Below are 17,698 nucleotides of genomic sequence, written 5' to 3' on the forward strand. Positions count from 1 at the left end.
TGGAATTGTTTTCTTAATCTCATTTGCAAATTGTTCATTACTAGTGTACAGTAGTGAAACTGATTTTACTGATTTTTGTATATTGATTTTGAGTTTATATCCTCCAACTTTGCTGAACTCATTGTTAGTACAATGGATATCTTTGTATCTGGATTCATTATGATTTTCTACCTATAAAGTCATGTGAATAGAAATAGTGTTACTTCTGCCTTTTCAATCCAGATGGCTTTTATTTCTTTTCTTGACCACCCTGGGTAGAATCTGTAGAAAACTTTTGAGTAGAAGGGTGAGAGTGACTGTTCTTATCTTGTTCCTAAAGATAGAGAGCAAGCTTTCAGTTTTTCATTCTCAAATATATGTTAGCTAAGGTTTTTGCAAAACTGGCCTAATAGAGCCTGTTCATTTGTTGATTTATTTTTTTTAGACACAAAAAAAAGCCGTCGAGTGCTTTGTCTGCATTTACTATGATGATCGTGTGGTTTTTGTTCTTTACCAGTATACTGTGTTAACACTGATTGATTTACATATATTTAAGCAAACTTACATTCCTGGACTAAATTCTATTTGATGATAGTGTATAATCCTTATATGTTTCTGAATTTGATTGGCTATTATTTTAAGGATTTTTTTTTTTTTCAGTGCTAGGGGTCAAATCCAGGGCCTTTTGTGTGCTAGTCAGGCACTCTACCACTGAACTACACCCCAGCCCTATTTTAAGGAATCCATAATAATAAAAGATATTACTTTGTAGTTTTCTTTACTTGTAACAACTTTGTCTGACATTGGTATTATATTAATACTGGTCTCATAAAATATGTTGGGAAATGTTCCCTAAGGGTTTGTGGATGATTAGTGTTTTGTGTTTTTTAAATCACTTAGTAGAATTAATCTGTGATGTCATTTGACCTTGAATTTTCTTTCTAGGAAGCTTTTTTATTACTAATTTAATTTTGTTTCAGATATTCAGATCTTTGTTTATTCTTAAATCAGTTTAAACAGTTTTTATCTTTGTGAAATTTGTCCATTTAGTTTCAGTTATCTAATTTGTTGGCATGTAGTTGTTCACAGTATTTCCTTTTTTTGGGTGGAGGGGTTTGAGACTAGATCTTACTATGTAGCCCAGGCTGGCCTTGAACTCAAGGTGACCTCCTGCCTCTTCCTCCTGAGTGCTGGGATTACAGGCATGTACCACCATGCCTGGCAGTATTCCCTTATAATGCTTTTATATTTCTATAAGATCAGTAGTGATGCCCCCTCTTTCATTCCTGATTTTAATATTTTGAATCTTCTCCTTTTTTTTCCTCCTTTGGGAATTCTAGCTAAAAATTTGTCAATTTTGTTTTTTCAGTGGGGTTTATTTTTCTTTTAGCAACATATGTATATTTCTCCATAGCTTCTGAAAACTTATAGGGAATGAGAAAGGGGATGTTACCAGAACCCTTACAGTGGGCCCTGGTCTTCTGTGAGCCACAACAGCACAAGGCGAATTAGAGAAAAGGCTGCCTCTTGGGGCTGATCAGTGGTGCTCTACACAGCAAAGACAAAGGCACTCCGGAGCTTGCCACTATTTATTGGGTTCATAGGGAGTATCAGATACCTCAGAGAGCGGTGGTAATGGTGATTTTATGCTGATGAGGATCTTAGGGTAATGAGGAATTTATATGATTAGGATGGTAAGGTGAACAAAAATGTTCTTACAACAGTAGGTGGGATGAGTTGAGCTGATAAGGAATTTGTCTCTCCCCAGGTGAAACCTTTCTCTTTTTGTATTACTACTGGGTTCTCAAGGAACCAGGATGTCTTCAGCTGATATAATCTTGCCCTTGAGCATCACAGCATCTCAGGACCAGTGAGGCCTCAGCTGTGACCAGAGGCAAAACGGAGTTATTATTCGGGATGCCATAGCTGGCCTGCAGGAAAGAAGACTAGGCCTCATACCTAATCATAATTTAAATGTGAAATGATTTTCCCCCAAATTATGTAGAATAGTTCCTGACAAAAACAGTTGTCAATCTTATTGAAACCTCTTTGTTCACAGTGAGTTAACTCTTTCTTGAAGTTTTCAAGATCATCTTTGCATTTCAATAGTTTTCTGTCTAGGTGTGAATTTTTTTGTTTTGTTTTGTTTTTCCTACTTGGAGTACACTGAATTTATTGGATGTGTAGATTAATGTTTCATCAAATTCAGGAATTTTTCCAATAGTTTTGCTCCCTCTTTTCCTCCCTCCCCTCCTTCTGAGATTCCCAGTATGTGTTTTTTGATATGCTTGATTGTGTCCCATAAATCTCTGAAGTTCTGTTAATTTTAAAAATTATTTTCTTCATTCCATTTGTCAGGCTAGATAATTCCAATTGTCCTTTCATAAAGTTTGTTGTTTCATTTTCTTTTTCTTTTTTCTAGTACCAGGGATCGACCTTGTGCAATCCAGGCAGGCTCAGTGCCACTGAGCTAAACCCCCGCCCTTGTTGTTCCTTTCTTTCTGCTTAGTTCTAATGTTGACCCCTTCAGTGCATTTTGAATTTTAATTATTATACATTTAACTACAGAATTTCTATTTAGTCCTTTACTTAAATTCTGTCTACTGATTATTTGGTGAAACACATCTTATATTTTCTTTGGTTCTTTAAACATGGTTTTCTTTAGTTCTTTGAATATATTTAAAATATAAGATTTAGTCTAATGTATTCTTTTTTTTGGTACCGGGGATCGAACTCCAGACCTTGCACTTGCGAGGCAGGCACTGGAACCACTGAGCTAAATCTCTGGCCCTAGTCTAATACAGTCTTGATCTAAGAAATCCAATCTTTGGGCTTTCTCAGGAGCAATTTATATGATTCCTTTTTTCTTGTATATGGGTCATCATTTTTTTGTTTCTTTCTTTCTTTGTATGTCTCATAATTTTTGGTTGAGAATTGGACATTTAAAGTAATGTTACATGGCAACTCCAGAAATCAAATTCCTTCCTCTCCACTCTTATGGCTATTTTGTATGATTCTTGTGGATTGTTTAGTTACATTTCTGAACTATTTCTGTAAAAGTAAGCTTTACTGTGTGAGACCATTGAAGTCTTTGCTCACTTAGCTTAGCTGTCGGCTAATATTAGAGATTTTCTTAACTACCTACAACCAGTTAATTTCCCAGCCTTTGCCAAAGGAGTCTGTAGTGTATTGGGGCATGCCTGTAACAGCTAAGCAGATGGCACTTCTGTTTCAGTCTTCACTTCTTGTTTGTGAGGAGCCTCCTATAAGCTGAAGTGAGAGCCTGGGAGCTTCTCAGGTGGATCTTTTCTGAGAGTGTGCACCCATATAGGCATGGTCTTCTACATTTGGGGAAATAGAAGCTTGTCAAAGTCCCCATAGATATCCTCCTTAGCTGTTCCTTTTCAGCTCTTTGGTTAATGTATTATTTGCCCCATTGTCCATTTGTTCAGGCATCCATGAAGTTAAATAATTGCTTATAATTGTTCGGAAAGTGCCCTTAGGGGAAGGCTGTTTGCACTGGGGGAGCAGTGAGTCAGGTGAAATATGAACCAGTGAGGCCTCCCAGGGATCCACTAGCCAGGTCAACCAAGTAACTCTCCAGGAAGGAAGCTTTCAAGGGACTCAGACCCTGTTTTACTTCCCTGATGGCTACCAAGATGCTAGCTTTCACCCGATGTGTGAGCTATTAATTTTCAAGGCTACTTCAGAGCTGGAGAGTAAAATATGGGACAAATTAAACTACCAAAAGCTCATTCTTCTTACCAAAATTAAACTTTTTATTGGATAAATCCTTCCCAGATTTCTTTAAGTCTTTATTTTTCTTATTCCTGAAAAAATAAAATCTGTTAATTTTTGCCAGTGTTTTCATTACTTTTATGGATTGGGGAAATTTTGAAGGTTTTGACTCTGCGATTCTCATCAACATCCCTGCACCTCTCCCCCATGCTATTGAACCTAAAATTCTCCTCCTGGTGCATCCTTCCCTTCTTCAGTTTTCTCACAAATTCTTTTATGTTTCATTACCCAGTCTAAATGTCCCTTCTTCAGTGAAGTTTTAGTTAATATTCCAGCTGATATTTTATTAATTACTATTATTGTATATTGCAATTAAGTGGCTGTGTCTTTTTCATCTCTTGTCCCTGTTCCGTGAGTTTACAGCTTCAGTGTGATGCCAATCTGAACCTAAGGAAAAGTGTTATCAGTGTTTTACGGTTTCACTTACATGCACACAGCTAGCCCAAGAGACTTGACTTAAGGCTTTAAAGGGGAAATGTAAAATCTACTTACAAAGATGATAAAACCATGTTATTGTAAGACCTCCGAAGGGCAGAGAGATATGTCAGTTATATATTCTTCTGTCTACCTTACCTACCAGTCTTTCTGGGAGTACTTGACTCTTACCCTGCTCCACATTATTAAGTATATGAAGAAAAATTAATGTGTCTCCAGCTTGGGGAGAAAAGCTATATATTTCCTTAGTAATTTTAGCCATGCCTTAGTATCTTGTTATCTGGGTCATCTCCATTAACCTGAAGTAGTTACAAAAGATAGTTGAGTTGTGGAAGCTTCTATACGTAGTTATTCGAAAGGACTTATGTGAACTGTACTGAGCCCCCAAGCTAAGGCACAAAGAACTGCAGAACCTATATGCCATTCCTCTCATTTCCTTTTAGATAGGGCCTTTGTATGATTAATTTCCTGCCCACTGTCGTTTAACATCGCCTTTCATCTTAGGTCATTTTAATCTCATTTAATGATTGAGGCAGAAACTGAGCTGAGAAGCTGAGGATTTATGTAATTTTTTGGATTTATGTGATCTTGCTCTTAATTGGATATTAAAGAGGAAACCGGACTCTAAGCAGTCCTTGTTGCCAAGAAGCCTGGAGCCCTTGATCCCTCCAGGGCTAATGACTGGCTAGCAGGTGTTATAATATGGCAAGAATTCACCAAGAGACAAGATCATTATTTGAAATGAAGCCACCTGAGCTAGGGATTAAAGATTTTCTTTTTACTTCTGATTGATAATGTCCTAGCTGCTTATGATGAATGGAGGTTGTTTTAGTGATAGGGGAAAATTAATTCAGGAGTGACTGTGGTAGGTAGTGCATTTTAGAAGAAGAGAACTTAACATGAATATCATTTGCTAATAGAAATTTGTTAATACCCATTCTGTAAATAGAGCTTGAAATGTCATGTTGTTCCTTTTGATGCTAGAGGGAAGACAGTAAAAGTATCCCATGATTCTATGGGTCACATTTGTCCCTTTCTCTACAATATTCTCCCATGACCCAAAGAAGGCTTAGGTATTGAGGCAGATACTTGGTAGCAAGAAAAAACTTTTAGTGTTTCTATGATGTTTAGAAATTAAAGCCAAATGTAAAACAGCCATTTTAATGTACCGGTCATTACACATTGTGTTCCACCTGTTATTTTTATGAAATATTGAATAATTAGGATTGTTTAGTGTTTAGGCATCAAACATCATGAATTTCTTATCTATTCTTTCTTGTCATTATTGTTGCTTTGGCTGGGTGATCTGAGCATGAGCATGAGCACTTCCATTGAAGGAGTTTTTGCTCAAAAGGGATATTTGCCAAATGTTAGTTTCTCAACATTGACTGTAGATTGTAAACTCCCATAAGTTTATGGTAAAAAGCCATGCTTTCCTTGACAAACATTGTGATTTCTGAGTGGTAAAATAAAGAACTGGGATCTGAGTGTTCCTTTGGTGCTGATGCTTCTGACATTCACTGTGAGAGGTTTTACCTTTCTCTGGAAGGTATCATTTCCAATGTAGCCTTGTAGGCTTTCTTGGTTCCCAAAATCCTAGAAGAAATTTTGGAAGAAAGCTTTCACTTTAGTAGATTCCTAATTTGGACACTGTATTAGTTCATTTTACATTACTATATATGGCAAAATATCTGAGACTGGGAGATTTGTACAGAAAAAGATTTATTTATTTAGCTCATAATTCTGGAGGCCCGAGACCGTACAATTGATCTCTTCTCAATGACCTAAACACTGTCCCATAGGCCCCACCTCTTAAAGGATCCATACTTTTCAACATCACCACAATGAGGACCATGTTTCCAACACAGGCCTTCTGAGGAAAATAAAGGAAGAGTGGAGGCTTGAGATACTGGTAGTAATACCTTCTTACAATCCTAACATTAAAATTCCCGAGGAAAGAGAGAACATAAAGCTGTCTTCAGTTTCTCGTGGAGGTAAGAAGAATAACAGAAACATACATGTCTCAGAAAATAAGAACCTCGCTTTTCTGAAAACCCTGGAAAGGTTGTGGTCCCTGAATGGGTCACTGGATTAGCTGGTGGCAGAGAGGGCAACAAAGGGTAGAGCTACTAAGATGTTTCTCAGTCTACCTCTAGGAAACCAAGTGAATTCTTTCACAAAGAAGTTGTAGTCTGTTTAGGCTACTACCATCACAGGCCAGGTAGATTAAACAATAGAAATTAATTTTCTTTTTTTTTGTACCAGGGATTGAACCTTGCACTTGCGAGGCAGGTACAGCACCACTGAGCTAAATCCCCAGCCCAGAAATTAATTTTCTTCTAGTTCTGAAGATCAGAAATCTAAGATCAAGGTGCTGTCAGAGCTGGTTTCTCCTGAGGCTTCTCTTCCTGGCTTGTAGATGTGTGTCTTAGCTGCCTCCTTATTCGCCCTTTCCTCAGTCACACATCTATCTGATGTCTTTTTCTCTTATAAAGTCACCAGTAATACTGGGTTGGGAATTTCCCTTTGTGACTTCATTTAACCTTAATTACCCCTTTAAGGCCTCATCACCAAATACAGTCACCTTCCAAGGTGAGGTACTGGGAATTAGGACTTCCACATATGAATTTGGGAGGACATAGGTCAATCTATAATGAAGGGGGCAGTAAACCCCATCATTGGGAGGAGGAGGCAGGGAGCATATAAGAAGACTCTGTAATTTACTCAAGTACTAATGACCATCTAAGTATACTCACAAGAGCCAACATGTAGCGAAAAGAGCTGAAACATGGTCTAGGGTTGTGCTAAGCCCTTTATCCCAATATAGCTTTCTCCTACTGCATCAGGAGAGGGTGACGGCAGCAGTGAGAACACAGTGGAAGGAGAAGGGTAATGGAAATGGAAAAGCCAAGGGTTCTGACCATACCCAATCAGTCAGGATCTGTGAAGCACTCAAGAGTCCTGAGAGATGTAAGACCTGGTCCCAGACATCGGGGATCACGTGTCTCATTGAGATCTGAAGTAAGAACACATGAAAGGTTATTCAATACAGAGAAATGAGCCAAGAAGGCACTCAGGTTTTGTGGAGACCTCCATGTTCTTAGTACTGGGTCAGGCATAGAGACTTCACCGGTGAGACAAACAGGCCCAGTAACTGAGCTCTGGCTTCCACCCTGGGGCAGGGTCCATGTGGGGGATGGGGTGGAAGAGTGGTCAGTCTTTGACTTAATAGCCACACACACCATTCCAAACTGTGAGATGTGCTCTGAAAACAAAGGACAGCCTGGAAAAATTGACTGTGATTAAGAGTGAGTTCTGATCCATGTCAAAGGAATTCTGAGGAACTGACCTGGAGGTTAAGGCCTCAAGAAGGAAGGGTTAGACAGGTAAGGAATCAAAGGAGGGTATTGTGTGTGCTAAAGGCTCAATAGAGTGTAAGATTTAAAAAACAAAACTCAACAATAAGAAAGTTTTTCTGATTATATAAATGATGCATGCATATAGAAAAAATATATTACACAGAAAAATATTTTAAAATTACCTGAAATTAGACTTTCTTGAGGTAACTACCATGAAAACATATGCTATTCTTTTACGATGATTATCTTTTAAGTGTATTTTCTTTTCTGTTTACTTCCAGCTCTCTTCACCTCCTACATTTTTGTGCCCTAGTCATGAGTCATTTATGCTTTATTTCATAATATTAGCCATATGTTCATATTTTTATATTTTTTCCATGTTGTACATAATATAAAACATATTTATAAATTCATACATTATTTAATATAAACATTTTATATATAATAATTTTAAAACATACAAAAATTATTTAGGGATCCTGAGGGTGTAGCTCAGTGGTAGAGCAATTGCCAAGCATGCATGAGGCCCTGGGTTTGATCGCCAGCACTACAGAAAAAAATTTTTTTATATAAATATAGGGACATATAAATATATTATATGTGAATGCTGAGATTCCATCTCAGTCCAGAAAGAATAGCTGCTATTAAGAAATCCACTGGCCGGGGATTTAGCTCAGTGGTTTCGTCACCTGCTATGTAAGTGCAAGGACCCGAGTTCAATCCCTGGTACCAAAAAAAAAAAAAAAAAAAGGAAAGAAAGAGATCCACTGATGGGCTGGGGTTTAGCTCAGTGGTTCCGCCACCTGCCTCAAAAGTCCAAGGTTCCGAGTTCGATCCCTAGTACCAAAAAAAAAAAAAGAAATCAGCTGATAACAAATGCTTCTGGGGCTGTGGGGGGAAAAGGAACCCTGATCCACTGTTGGTGGGAGTGTAGACTGGTGCAACCACTGTGGAAATCAGTGTGGAGAGTCCTCAAAAAATTTAATTGAAAAAAAAAACCCTTGAATTAGAGGTCCCATTTGACCCAGCTAGTCCCCTTCTTGGTATCTTCCCAAAAGAATTAAAAGCATCATACTACAGCAATATATGTACACCCATGTTTACAGTAGCACAGTTTGTAACAGCTAAATCTTGGAAACAGCCCAAATGCCCATCAACAGGTGATTGGATAAAGAACATGTGTGTTTTTTTTATTAAAATGGAGTACTTCTCAGCCCTAAAGAAAGATAGACTAGAGTCATTTATAGCTAAATGGATGCACCTTGACACCATACTCTTTTGTGTGTGTGTGTGTGTGTGTGTGTGTGTATGAGAGACACCATAGTCTTAAGTGAAATAAATCGGACACACGTGTAAATACTGAATAGTTTCTCTGGTGTGAGAAACTGCAAGTGTAAATGAGGACAAAAAGGTATAATAGATAATGTGAAATAGGAAGAAAATGTTCAAAAAGAAAGTGGAACTAGAGATGGGGGGCAGGGGAAAGGAAAGAAAAAGATGAAAAAAGAAGGAAACAATGGAAACAAAGCTTTTGTAAAAGGAGAGGAGTGGAAGTGCTAAAGGGAGAGAAGGGGAATGGGAAAAAATAAGAACCAAACTATATTATGTACAGTACAAATTCCTTATAATGATTGTGATCATAATGTACACCTAAAATGTCCCAATAAACAATGACTAAAAAAAGAAAAATAAATATAATATATAATAAATAATATAATAATATATATTATATATATTATATCTTTTCAAGTTAATAGCCAAATATCTCACTCAATTACTTGTACACTAACTGACCCCTAAGCACTAATTTGATTGCTTGTTCTGGAGCCTAAGCATTGTGTTTACAAAGCTTCCTAGATGATTCTGTGTATATCCAGGGTTGAGAACTACTACATGATATGGATGATCACATTTTACAAACTATTCCACCATGGATAGGCAACCCCTTTGTCTCCATTGTAAATAATGCTATAATAAATATTACATATGTATATCTGTATACATATAATTTATAGCTGGTGTGCAAAATGAAAATAATACTAGTATTGCCTCACTGTATTGACATATAGATAAAGTGGGCTAGGACTTGTAAAATGTTCAAAAATAATATCTGGCATGTCAAATGTCTTTAAAATATGTTAGCTTTTATGAATAGTAGATTTTATTTTTACCTAATTATTTACTACTTTGAATTAGATTCATAAGGGTAATGATAGTGAAATATTATATATTACTGTAATATGCATATGAAATTGTATAATATGGTAATATTATATATATATTATCTTGGATAAATAATGTCAGTTTATTTACTTAAAAGGTAATAATGATGCATATTATTATGTCAGCAATTTTTCAGAAGTACCATTTCCCCTACATTCTTGCCAGCAGCCAGGTTTTCTACTCTTCAATATTTATAGGTGAGAAGCAATATTATTTATTTAATTTGTTTTTGTTAAATTTATGTTTTCTACACTGTAGGTGAATATGAGCTGAACTTTTTTCCTACTTTATTGGCTATTTTGAGATGTGTAAATATGAGAGGGAGACAGAGGCAGAGCAGAGATTCTCTTTATTTTTTTTTGTCTTTTTATTTTATTTTTACCATTTTTGTTATTTTATTATTTTTATGTATATATTCTGTTGGATATTTATCCTTGTCTTCTTATTTGTAAGAGCTCTTTGTTTACCTTTTAAATTTAGATTGCAAATATTTCATCCCAGTCATTTATCTTTTTATATGGTATCATTTGTTCATTTGTTATGCCATCAGTTTCAGTGTTTACATTATCAAGTATTTCTATCTTATCTAGCTTCTGAGTTTTCTTATTAAAATGTTCTTCCCAATCCCTAGATAATACATGTGCTATTTCAAGACTAATAATTTTTAATTTATTTTACATTCAAAATATGGTGTAAAGTAGGGATTTTAACTAAATTTTCTTCAAGATGGAAAGCTAGTTTTCATACACCACATATTCAAAACTCTTCTTTCTAGCTTGGTGCTTTTAGAGAGAAAAAAAGGAAAAAGAGCATTAAAGCTGAAATTTTGGGGCTGTGAGAACAAAAGTTGAAACGCAGACAGGAAACAAATCACTCAGGGCCATGCAGGCCTAAAAGACTTGGGAATTTTTCTTAGCACTGCAGTTCTGTTTAAGGAAGTTTCAGCAGGACAGTGATATGACCCAACAGATATGGGCACAGAGACAGAGACAGGCAACAGATTAGAAGGAACTCCCGTGATCCACAAGACACGGGGATGGTGCGGAAGAGCAGTAGCAATGTAGTTAAGAGAAAGGGATGCACTGACTCACAAGCTGTTTAGAGGCAGACAGGATCAAATAGAAGATTGCAAGTGGAGGGGACAGTAGACTCAAAGCTGGCTTTAATTCTCTGATGATCCGGTTTCCTTTTCCTGATCTTCAAAAAACTGGAGGAAAAGCAGATTTGAGGGAAAGATCAAGAGTTTAGCATGGAAGAGATGAAAGGAATCATAAAGTAACATTGCATGAAAATATGTGGCAATAAACTTGAAAATTTAGAGGAAATGATGATTTTTTGAGTCAAATCTAAACTGCCAACATTGATCCTAAATAAGAAGAAAATTTAAACATATCAATACCCTTGGAGATATTCAGAAATACTCCAGAGATTTTTGTAAAGTCCTTTAGTAACTTATTTGTATCTAACCTATAAGAAAAAGACACCTATTACATTATTCAAGGTGTTTTATTCTGTTGAAAAATGTAAAAGAATGACAGCATTGTTTGTTTCCAAGTAAAAACTTTGAAACAAAGAGAATGGCCATCAGAAGGAGAGTAAATGAGGGACATTTATACAGTAAACAATGTTATGGCTATTTGAAGAATGAATTCTATCTACAGCAATAAACATAGGCTACAAGGGTGGGAATTTCCACATTATCTGCATATGCAGAGAAAATATATATAATATTGCCCTATTTTTCTAAAAAGAAACTGTAGCACAAAACTTAAATGCTAAGAGATGATGTAGTCTTTAACTCCCTTTTATATATTTGAGTAGTTTCACTTTTTACTCTGAAAATACATGAACTTTTATGATGAAAAATGAAAACTAATCAGTCCAATTTTAGACATGTTGATTTTGAGAAATCTTCAAGATATCTAAATGGAGATGGCAAGGGATCCAGATGTTGTGAGGTCTGATGCTTAGGAGAGAAGGTGATCCATGGAAGTCATAGCAGTTGGATCATTTAAAGTGGTGTGAGTGGAAGGAGTATTAAAAAATAAAACCCAAGGGCTGGAGATTTAGCTCAGTGGTTTTGTTGCCTGCTGTGCAAGCGCAAGGACCAGAATTCAATCCCCGGTACTGAAAAAACCCCCCAAAACCCCACAAAATACAAACAAAATAAAACCCAAGATCGAACCAGGAGGAGCTACAGCAGAGAGATGTTTAGTGAAAGAGAAAGAGCCAGTGGAAGTGAAAAAGATGGAGAAACCAGAAATACCATGGAGAAACAAGTGTTTCTGAGAGAGTAGATATTGAGTGGTCTAGGGTTAGAGCTTCAGCTGGGAAAAAGTGGTTTTCATGGATATCCCTGAGGTCTTTAAGAGATATAAGTGTCCCCCACCACCATTTTCTTTCCACCACAAAAGAAAATTATTCCCAATGGGACATTCCAGGTTCTTTCTAGGACAAAAGAGAATGGACAAATACAAGCACTGTTGCCTTTTAGTCTTAGGCATTATCAAATGGGAATGGGGGAGAAACTGAGGTCAACGTGTGGAGATATCAACATCTTGGAACAAGATGTTGAGAATAGAATTTTCTAGCGGAGGCATCACCAAGGAACTGGATAGAGTAGACTTGTCAGAGAAGCCTCTGCATGCGGAGAAGATGTTCGGGTCCTCTTAGAGCATTTGTACTGGGTGACTTGAGGAGAGTGTCTTCAACCTCTGCTCTCCTTTCCTGTCCCGCTGCCATCACCCTTGTTCAGAGCATGACCTGACCACTTCTGAGCCAGTTCCTGACCTGTGGTTTGACCACTGTCTCTGAGCACATCTCTAAGCTGTTATCTCTGTGCACAACAGTTAGCTCCACCTTAGGACACCCATCCCACCTACCTCTCTCACACTCACCTCCAGGGAACTCAGCCTTCTTTTCCATGATTCCCTGCAGCAATTACTGTCTGGGACAGTTGGGACTTAACCATCAAGACAAGCTGAGATGCCCCCCTTTGTGCTTTGGCCTCGACTCTAATTTTACCCAAGGCAGAAACCTAAGGAAGCAATAGGACTGTTGCATTTTCAGTGCCCAGCATAGGGCTTGTACCAGGCAAAGTCCAAAAAGCATAGTTGTACAGTCTGAAGATTATTTTTAAAATTTCCAGTGTACTGTCAAATTTCTGTTAAACGCTTGGCCTTGAAATTGTGTAGCAACCTTGAAAAGATCAATGTGTACTGAGAAATGATTTATGAGGTTCTGTTACTGCCTCTGACCTACATATATTTTTGTTTCTTTATTATTTATGTCTTTCGTTCCTCAGCATGATACATCTTAACAAAGAAAACTAACACAGAAATGCATTACAATAATGTAGTACTATTTTCCTACTTTCAAACAATTATATATTGATTGGGTTTTGTTTTCTAATTATGCAGATTAATATTGACAAAAAGATAAGTTGATAAAAGCAAATAAAAAGGAAACATCAAGAAATGAGTTCATTTTGGGATGGGGATTTAGCTCAGTGGCACCATGCCTGCCTTGCAAGTGCAAGGTCCTGAATTTGATCCCCAGTACCAGAAAAAAAAAGAAAAAAGAAAAAAGTTCATTTTATTTTTTTTCAAAAGCGTTTTTGGTGTCCATTTCCTTTTCTGATTATAAGTAGCATACTCTTATTAAAAATACATAGGAAGCCCATAATCATTAAACCGTCTAACAGCTACTGATAGTCCTCCTGCCCACCTTTCTTTTCATACTCTTGAAAATTTCCAGAATATTTGTTTACTAAAGTCTGCCACCCTGAAGAGACGCTGCTCAAGTGCTCAGCAGAACACTGTCCCGAATGATTCTTCTAATTTCTCACTCCTAATATTAGACTGACTTATCAAATGTGTTATCTGTTTGGTTTTAAATTGTAAAATAATTATTAACATTTTAGGACGGAGGATTTAGCTCAGTGGTTACACCACCTGTCTTGAAAGCACAAGGACCTGAGTTCGATCCCTGGTACCAAAAAAAAAAAAAACAATTCTCAAAAACATTTTAATAATTAGCAGTATTTGAGATCTAATTGCAAATATTCAAAATAGACACTTTGATTATTTTACACGCTATCTATATTTCCCAGTAAAATAACAGAGAAAAATATTACCTATGAAGAAACTGGTATTACATTGTATTTTCACTATAAACAGTATCCCTAGGTAGCTTTACTTAAAAAGTATGGTAAAACTTACCATTGAGAAGCTTTGGTACAAAGTTCTACAAACGTTAGCACATGTATAGATTCACGCAAGCATCACCAAAATCAGGACACAGAACCTCCTCATCATCCAGGAGCTGCCTCACGCTAGGCTTTGTAGTCACACATCAGCCTGCCTTCCCCTGGCAACCTCTAATCTGCTCCCCATCAGTGTAGCTGAGTCGTTTTGAGATGCCAAATTAGTTAAATCGTATCGTGTATAACCTTTTGAAGTTAGATTCTCTCACTCAGTGTAAGGTCTTTTAACATTTGTCCAACTCATGTGTATTAGTATTTCATTCCTTTTTATTGTCAAGTTGTATTCTATGGTGTGGATGTACCGCAGTTTATTCATTTGCTTGTCAAAGAACATTGGGGTGAGCCTAGCTTATAACTGTCATGATAATACTGCCATGAATACTCCTTTAAACGTTTTTGTGTAAACCAAGTTTTCATTGCATTAGGGTGTGTATTTAGGAGTGGGCTAGCTTGGGCTCATATGATAAGTTTATATTTAATTTCATACAAAATTACCAAACCATTCTCTAGAGTGGTTATACTGTTTTGCACTCCCATCAGAGATATATGGGAATTCCAGTTGCCCTGTATATTTGTCAGCACTTGGTATTGTCAGTATTATTTATTTTAACCATTTAAATAAGCATGTAGGTATTGGTGTCTTATTGTTTTTTAAATTTACATTTTCCTAATGTCCAACAATGGTGACCACCTTTTCATGTGTTTCTCATCCTTCTGTCTTCTTTGGAGAAGAATCCATTCAAGTCCTTCAGCCATTTTTAATTGTGTTATTTCTTTCCTTATTGTTGAGTTTAAGACTTCTTTCTATATTTTGGAGACAAATCTTTCATATGCAGTTTTCAAACATATTCTTCTTGCCTGTGAGGTCTCCTCATTCTCATGACAGTATCTTTGGAAGAACATAGGTGTTTTGATGAAGTCCCATTTATCAATTTTTTTCCTTTTATGGATTATCTGTTTGATTTAATTTCTAAGAACTCAGCCTAATTCCAGGTCACAAAGATTTACTGTACATTTTATAGTCTTACATTTTTCATGGGAATCTATGATTCATTTTGAGTTGATTTTTATGTAAGATGTGAGCTTCATAACAAAGTTTACTCCTTTTCCTGTGGATGCTCATGGATAGCCAATTGTCCCAATACCATTAGTTGGAAACAAGATTTTTTTCTCCACCGAATTGCATTTATACTTTGTCAAAGACCAAATGGTGATGTTTGCAGAAATCTATTTATTGGACTTTCTATTTTGTTCCACTGATCTCTGCCTTTGTATCTTCACTCTGGGTGTCTTTTGACTAGGAATTTGTCATGAGCAATAGTAGACAGGGCTTGAGAGAGGGATTGTCCCCTGTGAGCCTAGGAACTAACAATAATTCCTCCAATCAGCAATCTCGGGCCACCTTCCAACTCAGCCAGCTCAGCAACTGAGGTAAAAGGGTAAGTAAAGTTTCCAGTTAACTTCATGATGTAACAAATTAATACAACCAAGTGTCTGCTTCATTAAGTGCTTGCCTCACTCTCAAGTTTTTCTGGAAAGGTTGACTTAAAAGTAGGCTGGCCTCACAGGCCTGGGGTTGAGGGAAGGGTTACACCCTGACTTCAGTTGAAATTTCAAATGAAAATACAACCTTTTAAAAACCAGACAAGGAAATAGAAAATGAAAGGACTTCTTACTATTTATTTGAAAATAAAGTGTCATCTAAGCCAAAACAGAAGTTTAATTACCTTGACAACTTCTGTGCTAAAAATAAGTTTCTGGGCTGCTTCTGGCCTGGGTAAATTGAATGAAGAAGCCCTGGACTAGTATTCTAGTTCACAACATATAGATGGGGGGACATATGGACAGATGGAAAAAGGTGGACCCAAACTGGGGTCATTTCTTTTAGTATATGTGCAGCTGAAGCAAGCACAACTGGGGTCATTTCTTATCCAGGAGTTTTTTGTAATGAATCCAGGTCATCTTTGCTGAATAGAAAGCTGGAGTGGACAGCACTTGTTACTTCCCATTCTTTCCCATGAGCTCTGTAAGTAGTACATCCACTGTTGTTAAGTAATTGTTTATTTGCTTCCTTCAGGCTGATGTTGGAAGACTGCTTCTTTTTCTGAATGTATGAGGATAATAATTCCAGCTAGGAAATAACGCACATTTCTATTGAAATAGCCGGAAGGAGCCATGACTTTTACAAAGTGGGATTGTACAAGGATGCAGTTGGCATGTTCTCGTCATTGGGTGGCTTTTCGGCATTCTTGACATATTTAGGGTATGAATACTGGCTTCCTTCAGGAGCAAACACTTCTATCCTGTTGCTTTGCTCTTTCTGACTCAATCAGCTTTTCCAAGGGGAATTTCCTTATTCCCTTTCTACTGTTGTTAATTTATTTCCAAATGAACCAATGAGTTTTATTACTCAACTTATTATTCAGCTTACTCATTGAGGACTCATTCAGCTTACTGAATGAGTGCTTACTCATTATTCAACTTTTACTGGTCTTATTTTATCTTATGCCAGTAGGTAGGAGGGGATTACACTACAGAATGAGAAAAGGGACCACCCTCACTTATTCACTTGTTCATGCATGCATGCATTCATTCATTTATTAAGCATCTGCTACATGTCAAATACTGTGTCCAATACTGTGTCCAACCAGGTAAATCTTTTTCTTCAAGAATCTTGTGATATAATAGGGTATTGATGCAAGCAAAACCAGCAAAATGCTGTGTAATAAAACCTAAAATAGAAATTTCACATTGAGTAGCTGTCTTAGTTTTCTCACTGAGACAAAATATCTGACACCGAAAATTAAAGGAAGAAAGGTTTATTCTGGCTCACAGTTTGTAGAGGTTTTAGTCCATAATTGGCTAGATCCACAGCAGGGTGGCATGGCAGAGGGGCGTCACAGAGGAGAAACAGTTCATTGCAGGCAGAAGGCAGCAAGCAGCCACAGCAGCCCTCTTTCTGTCCCTTATATTCAATCCAAGCTACACATCCTTAAGGGGGGCAGCACCCACACCAAGGGCTGGCCTTCCCATTATCTCACTCATTACCTACACTATGCCAAACCAATCGGTGGACTAATTTAGTAATTATGTACTCTTCATCTCAGCATCACACAGTCTAGATCCAGCCACCTCTGAAAAGCCCCACCTATGACTGAATGAGGCTTTGAGGGGACGTCTAGGTACAAGCCATAGCAGTAGCTTAGGACCATCAGGTGGAGGTTCCTTCTCTGCCTTGAAAATCAGAGAGGTCCCTGAAGCAGGTGGCAGCTAAGACCCATCTTTGAAGAGTTGGTCCGGCAGCAGGGTAGGAGGAGGGGCAGGTGGGAGTATTGCCTAGGTAAGGGCCTAAAGAAGACATCTGAGGTTCTCTCAGCCAGCTGCAGCTATTTCAGGATTATAGAGGCATGAAGTGCAGAGGAGGGCCTTGTGGATAGTTCTGCTTTGTTTAATGAAACACAGGAGACAAACAAGCAAATAAAAACCCCCATCAACTTAGAATATCCTAGATAGAACTTTTATCCTTAAAACCACCATAGGCTCCACTTCTTTTCCCAGTTCCCCTCTGTCCTGATTTATTTTGCAATCTCCATGGGCCCTGTAGGAATTTGAATTTGGGATTCCTTATCTCTGAACCCAG

This window comes from Heterocephalus glaber, unplaced genomic scaffold, assembly GCF_053883595.1.
Source record: "Heterocephalus glaber isolate CG9 unplaced genomic scaffold, H.glaber_assembly_v1.0 deba00001442, whole genome shotgun sequence".
Classification (NCBI taxonomy): domain Eukaryota; kingdom Metazoa; phylum Chordata; class Mammalia; order Rodentia; family Bathyergidae; genus Heterocephalus; species Heterocephalus glaber.